The sequence below is a fragment of the Balaenoptera physalus genome (genome assembly GCF_965194825.1).
Source record: "Balaenoptera physalus genome assembly, chromosome: 7".
Lineage (NCBI taxonomy): Eukaryota > Metazoa > Chordata > Mammalia > Artiodactyla > Balaenopteridae > Balaenoptera > Balaenoptera physalus.
This window is the reverse complement of record NC_138886.1, coordinates 66,262,036-66,273,249: the sequence shown is the minus strand read 5'-3', so window position 1 is coordinate 66,273,249 and position 11,214 is coordinate 66,262,036.

Sequence of the window (11,214 nt, the reverse complement as noted above, 5' to 3'; positions counted from 1 at the left end):
TAATTTTGAAATAAAACAGGAAATACCTGTACTAAGAGAACCTTTGAAAACAAGCAGAATAATTGGCAAGGAGTACTTTGGGAGGCACTGACAATAATGTAATGCCTGGATTAGTCTTTCAAAAAAACATGAAATTGTAGCTGGGAGGCATATGTAGCTAAAGATGCAGCATTCCAGTGCTGAGCACTATAACTCAGTTTTCTTCATATTCTACATATTATTTAACAAAAAGCACATGGAAGATATTCCCAGAACCCAACTGCAGAATTCCTCTGTGAATCAAACTTTGACTGCTGTAGCAGAGCTCTTAGATATAAATGGCATAAAGATATTAAAGTCTTGTTGTGACAGGTAGTTCTTGACAATGAGGAAAAATACTTTTAAAGAATGTTACATACCTATATATGTGCGTGTTTATATGTATGTATAGAGTGTGCTGGTATGTCTAGCCTGCCTCATTCAAAAAAGGATGGCTGAGATGGCTGAACTTATTTATCTTTTAATCTGGCTCCATCCTCCAATTGCTAATATCAATCTTTGGGAAATAAGAGTTTGTAGGATTATCATTCTGATATTCATCTAATATGTCTGCACTTACTTTTCCCCAAATAGACCTTGGATTTTCCTACCTCTGTGTCTTTGCTCAGGTTGGGCTCTTAACTTAGAATCGTCCCTTTGGACTCCACTCTAAGTTCATTAAAATGGTACATCCTATCCTGATATCTGCAGCTAGATACAATCTCCTTCATTAATTTTTTGTCTCTTTCTTATGACCTTGATTTACCTTGAATTAAGCTTATTAACTACTACATTTCTCTCCTTTTCCCCCTTCCCATACCCCCATAAACATTCACTAGGTAGTAAATGTTTTAAAGGAAAAGATTTTCTTTTCATCAAAAAATGTTTGATGAGTTAAGAGTAAATTTTCCTGAATTGAATTCCTGAACTGAAGTTCATTAGAATGAGAAAATTCACTTTTGATGGTTCTTTGGATCTTATTCAGAAAACATTTTTTTAAAGTGTTTAATGTGAAGTATTCAAGTTTTCTCTTCTTGTCTTCCCTATTAATTACTACATCTCCTTCCTCCATTCCTTCCTTCCTTCCTTCCATCTTTCTTCCAATACTAATTGAATGCCAGTTATCTGGCAGTGACAAGGCACAAAGAGAAATAAGAAAAGCTGGATCAAAATTTCAATGTAATAGTTCTGACGAAGCTATAAATCATATTCTAAATTAAGACAAGGATGTGCCAATGTATTTATCTTAACAAAAAAGATATTTAAAAACATTACCCCCAAAATGCTAAGGAGTCAAAATTTAAATTCATTCCAAGTATCTTCTTAAACCAGTTTCTTTTCATGCCTACTATTTTTCCAACAGATAAAAAATTATTCATAATATGACAAGAGCTTAATCCTAAACTATAAATTTCAGAAATGAAATTGGGAGAGAGGTAGTTTTGTATTACCCTCACCCCAACCCCACTTTCCCAGTGCCTAGCATTGAAAAGGCAAATTGCTTAACCATTATAAACTGCCTCAAAGGTCAAAAGGGAGTTATTCTGTCATCTGTTCACAAATATTTATTGAACACCTACTGCATGCCAGGCAATGTTCTAGTTGTTAAATTTAATAAAAGAAAGGGAAAAAAATCATTTCAACCCAAATGAAAATTAATTCTACCTTTGAAGGACGCTGGCTTAATTCATGTCAGTGGGGAACCAGATAAAACCCAAGTCAGGGTTACCAGATAAAATACAGGACGCCTGGTTAAATTTGAATTTCAGATAAACAACAAATAAAAGTTTAGTGTAAGTATGTTGCATGCAATATCTGGAATGTACTTATATTAAAAAATTATCTGTTGTTTAACTAAAATTCAGATTTAACTAGACATCCTGTATTTTCACTTGCTAAATCTGGCAACCTTAGTGAGCTACATTGCTGCTTCCCTTTTGAAGATGCCAGTTGGGGCTGGGAGACTGAGACACAGGACAGACAGCCCAATGTTAGCAGGCTGGCACGTGGAGGTGGAGGCTTTGAGTACATGCAACTATGTAGTGATGGCAGAGGACTGAGAAGGAGGAGCTCACTACTTTGCATAATAAAATTATAAATTACTAGGGGGCTGAAACTGAGTAAGAAAAAGGAAAAGAAGTGGGGTATGGTAGTAGGAGATCTGCGCTCATAACAGAAAAGTTCAGTTTTAGTTGTTCACACCTCTGTGGTAACTATTCTTCATCTTTCAAATCTACAGCAAAGTCTGCCGCAAATACACATGGATGCATATGTAAACAGAGGAATCAGGAATGTTTTATACGGTAATGCTCACTTCAGTCTTCAGGGCTTTAACTAGTTCTTTGCAGTTCCAGCCATACTGCTTTACTACAGACATAAATGAGGTAAGCTAGACCAATGATTTTCAGTTTTGTTCTACTTTGCTCCCTGGCCCAGATATAGCTATTGAATTCTTCGTCTTCTGGAGTTGGCTACGATAGCTCTTTATCCAAATGGTAGGAAGTCTGTGTTGGTTTTTGCCCAGGGTCCTAGGGCCATCCCAAATATTTGCAATAAGTACCCAGAAGAAGGCTACCCTTTCCTTCCTAGAAGCCAGTAAAGTTCTGCCAAACTTCATGCCTGTGGCTCTTACTCCAGAGGCATGTAGAAATTGTTTTCTACTGATTGTTCCCAAGGGCTGAAGCCAGTGCCTGATGTTTCCATGGCGTTATTAGATGACAGATACTTAAATACCATCACAAAAATATCAGCCATACCTCACAAAAACAGACATATAGATCACTGGAACAAAATAGCGAGTCCAGAAATAAACCCACACACCTATGGTCAATTAATCTTTGACAAAGGAGGCAAAAATATGCAATGGAGAAAAGACAGTCTCTCTTCACCAAGTGGTGTCGGGAAAGCTGGACAGCTACATGTAAATCAATGAAGTTAGAATACTCACTCACGCCATATACAAAAATAAACACAAAATGGTTTAAAGACCTAATTATAAGACATAACACCATAAAACTCCTATAAGAGAACATATGCAAACTATTCTTTGACATAAATTATAGCAATATTTTCTTAGATCAGTCTCCCAATGCAAAAGACATAAGAGCAAAAATAAACAAAACAAATGAGACCTAATCAAACTTAAAAGTTTTGCACAGCAAAGGAAACCTCCAACAAAATGAAAAGACAACCTACAGACTGGGACAAAATATTTGTAAAGGATGCGACAAACAAGGGGTGAATTTCCAAAATATACAAACAGCTCATACAACTCAATATCAAAAAATCCCAAACAACCCAATCAAAAAATGGACAGAAAACCTAAATACACATTTCTCCAAAGAAGACATACAGATGGCCACCAGGCTCATGAAAAGATGCTGCACATTGCTAATTATTAGAGAAATGCAAATCAAAACCAGAATGAGCACAGGGACAGTACTCAATATTTTGTAATAACCTACAAGGGAAAAGAATCTGACAAAATACACATATATATGTAGAACTGAATTACTTTGCTGTACACCTGAAACTAACACAACATTGTAAACAAACTATACTTCAATTAAAAAACAAAACAAAATGAGGTAACACCTCACACCGGTCAGTATGGCTATCATCCAGATGTCTAAAAATAACATGTTAACGAGGATGTGGAGAAAAGGGAACCCTCCAACACTGTTGGTGGGAATTTAAATTGGTGCAGCCACTATGGGAAACAGTATGGAGGCTCCTTAAAAAACCAAAAATAGAGGTACAATATGATCCAGCAATCCCAGTCCTGGGTATATTATCTGGAAAAGATGAAAACTAATTCGAAAAGATACATGCAACCCAATGTTCATAGCAGCACTATTTACAATAGCCAAGACATGGAAACAACCCAAGTGCCCGTCAACAGACGAATGGCTTAAGAAGATGTGATATAAAAAAGAACAAAATATTGCCATTTGCAGCAACATGGATGGACCTAGAGAATATCACACTAAGTGAAGGAAGTCAAACAGAGATAGACAAATATTATATGATATCACTTATATGTGGAAAAAATGATACAAGTGAATCTATATACAAAAGAGACTCACAGACACAGAAAACAAACTTACTGGTTACCAAAGGGGAAAGGGCAGGGAGGGATAAATTAGGAGTATGGGATTAATAGATACAAACTATTATACTATATATAAAATAGATAAGCAACAAGGATTTACTGTCTAGCACAGGGAACTATATTCAATATCTTATAATAGCCTATAATGGAAAATAATCTGAAAAATATATACATAACTGAATCACTTTGCTGTACACTTGAAACTAATACTATACTAAATCAACTATATTTCAATTAAAAAAATTAAACCAACAAAAAGATCAGCCACACCTGCCTGGGCTTTTTTGATCAGGGCTCTCAGTTACATGGAGTTTCTCCATTCCCTCTGGATCTCTGGGATTCTGTATCTCAGCTGGCTGTCAGGTTGGATGTCCTGCCAGCCCAGACTCCTGCTCTTTTGTGGCTGGACTCATCTGGAGAGCCTTGGGTACAAGCTTCGTCCAAACTACGAAGGCTAATTCTCCCCCAGCTGTAATTCTGAAGCTTTGCCTTTACTCTGTTCCTTTCAGTTTGGAACCCTCCCCTAAGATCTGGAATCTAAAATATATTGGATTAATCATGGTGTAATTTTTCAGCTTCTCTCTTCGACAACCTCTTTTGCTCCTTCCCTTGAGGCTCATGGCTCCCTCCCTCAGCCTTGTCACCATTTCGGCTTGTCCTCTGACTTCCCTCTTGGAACCTGAACACAGACAATCTGACACTCCCCTAATTCTATATTTCATTTTATGTCTTGCAGTTAAGAAGGATATGCTTATGTATAACTGATTCATTTTGTTATAAAGCAGAAACTAACACATAATTGTAAAGCAATTATACTTCAATAAAGATGTTTAAAAAAAAAAAAAGAAGGATATGCTTTAGACCAAGTGTCAGAATTGCTCGCCTGCACCTCCACCAGACAGTGGGTAGAAGAAAAAGATCACACATGATGATGCTTGCTGCTGTGGCAGACAAACTCACAAACCTCAGTGGCTACATACAACAAAAACGTATGTCTTGCTCACACAACAGAAAAGGTTGACAGTGGGCTTTTCCTCTACATGGTAACTCTGAGACCAGAGTTGTTCTATTTTGTGACTCTACCATCTCTTAGGGCTTCAGATTCACACACATTCAGTCCACACTTTGGGAAAAAGAAGGTGGAGAACATGACACACACTCACTTCTTAAAAGTTCCTGGTGGAACCACATTTTCACCCAGAAGCAGGGGCCTAAGAAATGTCTGTGGCCCCTGACCTGGCAGCCACTATTCAGTGACAACTCTACAACATGGAAATGGACATTGAACTGTCTCTGCCACCGATGGTAATCTTCGGGTGTCTCAATCTATACAGTTTCCACCCTAAGAAAAAATTAATACGTAAAGATATTAAGATATCATTCTTCAAATAGACCAAATAAATTGTGAATAAAAGGCTTATGTAAAAAAGGAATGGAAAAAAAGTGATTTGAGGATTCTCTGAGTATTTTATCTATCTATAGCATCCCTTGTTCTATATATATAACAGTATGCATAACAGTATATAAATGATTTCTCAATCCTCTGTAGCTAAACATAGATAATTGAGATACGACAGCATGTAACTGGTTTCTTAACCACCTATAGCTAAGCACACCTAGTTGAAATAAAGTAAACCCAAGGGATATCTGAGAGCCTTCTCATTTCTGTTATTGTAGATAAGGTAAAAGCAGAGGCATATAGTTCTAAGAATATTCGCTAAGCAGGTTTATTCATTCCACATACATTGAGTGTCTATTATGTCTCAGTCATTATCCTAGGCACTAGAAACATTAGAACCATAAGCAGGGGCCCTGCTCTCACTAAGAGATAATGGAGTAAAAAGCACATGTCGAAGTAATTCCATTTTTGAGATTAGACGATACTGAGTTTATCCTTTGAGAGAAGAGGTCTGGATGTCAGAATCTGCTATGGTCTATTTGAAGAAAAAAGCCTTAACCAATGTTGTATAGATTAACTGTATTGTTTGGGGGTAGAATCTATGTCTTTGATTATCAGGGTTGGTCATATTATTAAAGGGTAGAGAGCTGCCCACATGATACACTTTGAGAAGGTATGCATAGTCCTTGATGGCAAATCATTTCCTGTGACTAGCTTGACTTGGAAGGCCACAACTTACTGAGAAATTAACATATGGGGCTAGTTTTGGGCATTATCACTCTGGGCAGTAGTGATCGAACTTGTGAGAGAAAGAAGAGCTAAGGAAATGGATCAGAGAATCAAAACATTGAAATAGGGAAAGAGGGGAGGCTGTCCTGGGCTAGCCCTGTAAATAGGAGTGAACCTAGTGTAATCCTGAGGCAGGAGTGAGAAAAAAATGACTCCTTCTAAGAGTCACTGTTAATATAAGTCTTTGCTACTCAAGAGAATGCATCCAATTCCCAGGCATGTTAAGGAAAAAAGTAAACCTTAAATACGTTAAAAATGAATTGTGAATCTTTCTTCAGGATTTTGAAGTTGAGTAATTGATTTGAACAGGGCATTTTTATACCATTAGGGATGGAAAATTGGCATGAGGGTCCATTGAGAACAGCGTTGTGCAGGCTTTTCGTCAGATTGCCAAGTACATAATGTATTTTTTCAGAATCTAAAACCCTACCACATCTTTTGGTTTTCCCTGGTTGACCTAAGCTCTTATCAGGAGCCTTGTCATGAAGATCCACTAGCTGGAAATAATATCTCCATCCTCCCATTTCCTCTTATTGACCTCTTTTATTGCATTTACTGTATTTTATGGTGGATTGATATTTGTGAACTCCTTATTTCTCTTACCGGATGGGAAACTGTTGGCAGTAAAATGTGGTGGTTAAAGACATATTCTGGAGTCAGACCTACCTGGAAGAGCCCTACCCAGGCCACTTAATAACTATGTGACCTCAAAGTAATAGTCAACCTCTCTAAGCCTCAACTTCTTTCTCTGAAAATGGACATTGTAAGTCTGTGAAATTTCAATAGCATGGTACTTAGAATAGGCACTCAATGAGTGTTAGCTGGTTTTATAGGCCCTTTTCCTTTTTTACTTTAATAACTTCAACCTCAGGAAGCCAGTGTTCTTAAAGCCATTTTCCTAAGGAGAGCTCTGTGTTGCAGAGGTTATATAAACTTTCTCAACGTTACATAGCTGGTTGGTAGGAGAATCTGAACTTGAACCCAAATTGTGTCTGGGCGACCTCTCTTTCCAAAACAACAGGGTCCTCTATTTACTCATATCAATAGCTGACTTATACTGTGAGGTTTTAATGACAACTTTTGTGTGTCTTGTTTTTTCCCAGTGAAAGAAATAGGCTCTAGTATGGATGGATCTTGGCTCAAGTATTCCTCTGTTCATCACAGAAATAGTTTAGTAGGCATTCAAAGCTTTATAACTTGAAAATTGAGAACATATACTATCTTTAATTCTGAGCAATGATTTGTTAATATAAGCAAATATTTAAATTGTTCTCATTCAACAATGTTTCACTGATGCCATGGTGCTAGAGTTCATATATATGGTAAAACTATAAGAAGGAAATAATTAAATTACATTTTCTGAAAAAATATATAATAGTCTCTAAATTTTATTTCTCTGTAGCTTAAGAATCAAAAGCCAGAGAATAGGGGCTTCCCTGGTGGTCCAGTGGTTAAGACTCTGCAGTCCCAATGCAGGGGGCCTGGGTGTGATCCCTGGTCAGGGAGCTAGATCCTGCATGCCGCAACTCAGAGCCCTCATGCTGCAACGAAGATCCCACACGCCACAACTAAAGACCCAACGGAGCCAAATAAATAAATAAATATTTAAATGTTAAAAAAAAAAAAAAAAGCCAGAGAATATCTAATTTAATTTTGTGGATATTTCCCCCAAAAGGGTTCAGATGATGATGATGACACGAAATCATGCTAAAATCTCTTCAGTTTAGTTATTCCTCCCCTAAAAAAAGAAGGGCAGACAATGGAGATTTTTTAAAATTTAAACAGTATTCTAATGCAAAGCAAGTTTTACTTTTTAAATAGCCAATTTTGCAAGAAAATATATAGCTCACATTTTTATCACTTATCTTGATTTCTCTGCAAATTCTATCACAATGATAAAATGGTAATTTACTGTTTTTTTAAAGAACATATTTTACCAAGAAAGAATTAAAATAAAATAATAGTTACTTTTAATTGTTTCTGCTCAGACACTGATCATAAGTCCCCAATTAACTTACACCATTACAGAAGATATTTTAGCTCTGAAATATTGAAATATTCTTTATTCCACATAATATTTGGAAAATTTCTCAGTTGATCCCATCTGCTCATTTCAGTGGAATATTTCTTTGGTCAGTCAATAATTCATCCAACACTTATTGAGTGCCAAATACATGCTAGGCCCTGTGTTCAGGCTGAGGGACACAGGCTGAAAAGATTATATTCCCTACAGTCAACAATCTCTCAGCAGACATTTAATGAATAATTTTATTTTCTTGTTATAGTCAAATAAGCAGATACGAATACCTCTAAGCATCATTGAGTTACCTCTGTTTCAAATATAAGTCTCTCTTGATGTAAGACTCGACTATTTAATGCACTCAATGCACTGTTAAAGATTTTTAACCCTGAGTCTGACGTTTTATTAGTTTCATCTTAAGCTACATTTGCTGATCCCAGTGAAGGCTTTTAGTCTTTCATTCATCTGATAAATATTTGAGTGTCCATGTGTATAAAGTTAGTTTCTCAGCAGGCTAAAATGAGTGGTATGACCAGTAAGTGGGTGCAAAACATTAATGCAAAAGGTAGGGGCTTGAGCTGGGACTTTGGGTAAACAGAAAGGAAAATATATTTTCCAGTTACTGGTACTTGCATCAGTTAATGAAGATGATACCCATTTAACTGGATGAGTATTTCCTCTTCTAAAGGGACTTGACAGCCACCATGCCAGGGATGTATTATTGAATAGGACTTTCATCCAGAACCCTTTTCTTCCTCCTTACCCTGAAACTGCATTTAAATGACCATGGGGACCCTGCAGCCACTTCCTCAAAGCTTCTGGCCAGCTTCAAACCATTAGGTCCTAGCTTCCTGTCTGGTCCTTCTCCAGAGTCAGAAATATGCGCCAAAATATTAACAGAGGCTGAAGTGAAGTGTACATGAAAATAACTTACATTCAATATTATACAATTCTATAATATTTTTACTTTTATAGCCCAGAGTATATTTGCTTTTTAAAAAAAAAGTTTAAAAAATTAAAAGATTGTAAAACCACATTCTCCAGAGTCAAAGGCAGCTCCCAGCTCCCAAAAGCGCCTCCAAGTCTTAACACTCAAAAATGTAAGAAATGTAAAAGGACCTAGAGAGAGGGAGAGTTTTTATAATTCAGAATTTCTCCACTCACCCACTCCCAGCTTTTCCTTGCTAAGGTGACTCTTTCCACATTTATTCAGCAAGTCTGTCCATCCACTCTTGCTACGGAGATAATATAAAGGAGATAAAGAAGAGGCTCTGTGTGACTATAAGGTCTTTAACTGAGGAGGGGGGCGGGAAATAAAAGGGTTGTGAGGTAAATTAAAGGAAGTAGTTAACACGGGTCTGTGGAAATCTAGCCCTGGGAGGTTCAGTTATTGGCCAGTGTCATAGTTGTACATACAAGCACCAGAACCAGAAGTCAGGTTTTTTTCCTGCAAGTCCGAGTTCTTCACACAGCTGCCTTGGAGGGTTTTTGTGGTTCAAGTCTTCCCAGTCTAAGACCTTAAAGCCAGTGGTGAATGGTGATTGATTAGAGGTTTTCTGAGGACAAACTTTACCGAACAGATGAGCACTTTTGTGAGTCTGTAGAGAGCTTGCACCCTTCAGGTTATCTGTTTATGAATAATGAATTGTTTCTTGTTAACATTCTCTGCTCTCCACACATAAGTCGCACCATACCTAGAAGTTGAGTTTTTTCTAGGATGGGTGTGCTGGCTGAAGCCAAACCCTTGAGATGGAGGAAATCCACCACCTGGGAGAGCTGATACTCCACCTTCTCTACCTCCAGCTGTGCTCTGTGGGGATCCTTTGACTGGGAGCATCTTGCAGTGTGTGATCTGAATGCGGGTCCCTCCATTTTAGTCTCTGCTCCATTATCGACTCCCTGGATCACATAGTCCTCTTCAAAATCTTGTGTGTGGTTTCCCTGAGTTTCTGAGGATAAAATAGAGCAGCAACACACCTTAAAGCTTCTTGGAATAAATATATGTATAGATACTTTGCAGTTCAGATTGATGTGTTTTTAGCACTTCATCCTAGCATAGCCTCTGTTGGTCAAGAACATTAGTGTTCCATTTCTGGAATAAAATTTGGTGGCATGCCAAGTGTCTTCTGATTTGACATCAAAGTGGGGAGGATAGCCAACTTGAAAGAGTAAACTAGCATCTGGGAAGTTCCCTATCACTGAGATAGCTGATTTCATATTGACATTTTCCAGTTTCCTCATTTGCTTTTGCTTTTCTTCCAAAGAAGCATATTTATTGTTATTTTGGATCCGGTTTTGTGATGTTGGTATTGTGACAGTTACATAAACAAGTTGCGAGGGATTATTAGTTTATCAGTAGAAGGATGTCTGGTCCATTGCCAAGATGCATTGATCTGTTTATTATGACTCTACCCAGTACAATTTTAGTGGCAATTTAAAAAGGACCCTAAGTGGTCTTAGGGCTTCACTTATAGAAGTCCACCGGTTCATTTATTAACCCACATTTGAGGGCTAACTCACTGTATAATCTTACCAGCATTATTATGACAGTTGTTACCATCCACCGCAGCCAGGGAGCAATATCCCAATTATACGTTCTATTGTTTCACTTGTGATATGAGAGCAATACAAATTGTTGATGATAATTATGTTGATTTTCAGCAGTTTGCAAATTAGTACATTAGTACATTTAGAAATATAAATATACCCGAAGGCTAATATGTGCGTTGGGGCTAGTTAACAAGTATTTATTGAGTGCCTATGGTGTGTGTGGTGGACTCGAAGAGGCACAGCGTAGGGATACCGGCAGTGGAGTAAAACAAACACGGAACCTGACCGGCCCAGGGTACAGCTTGTGCTGCATAAAAATGAACGTAC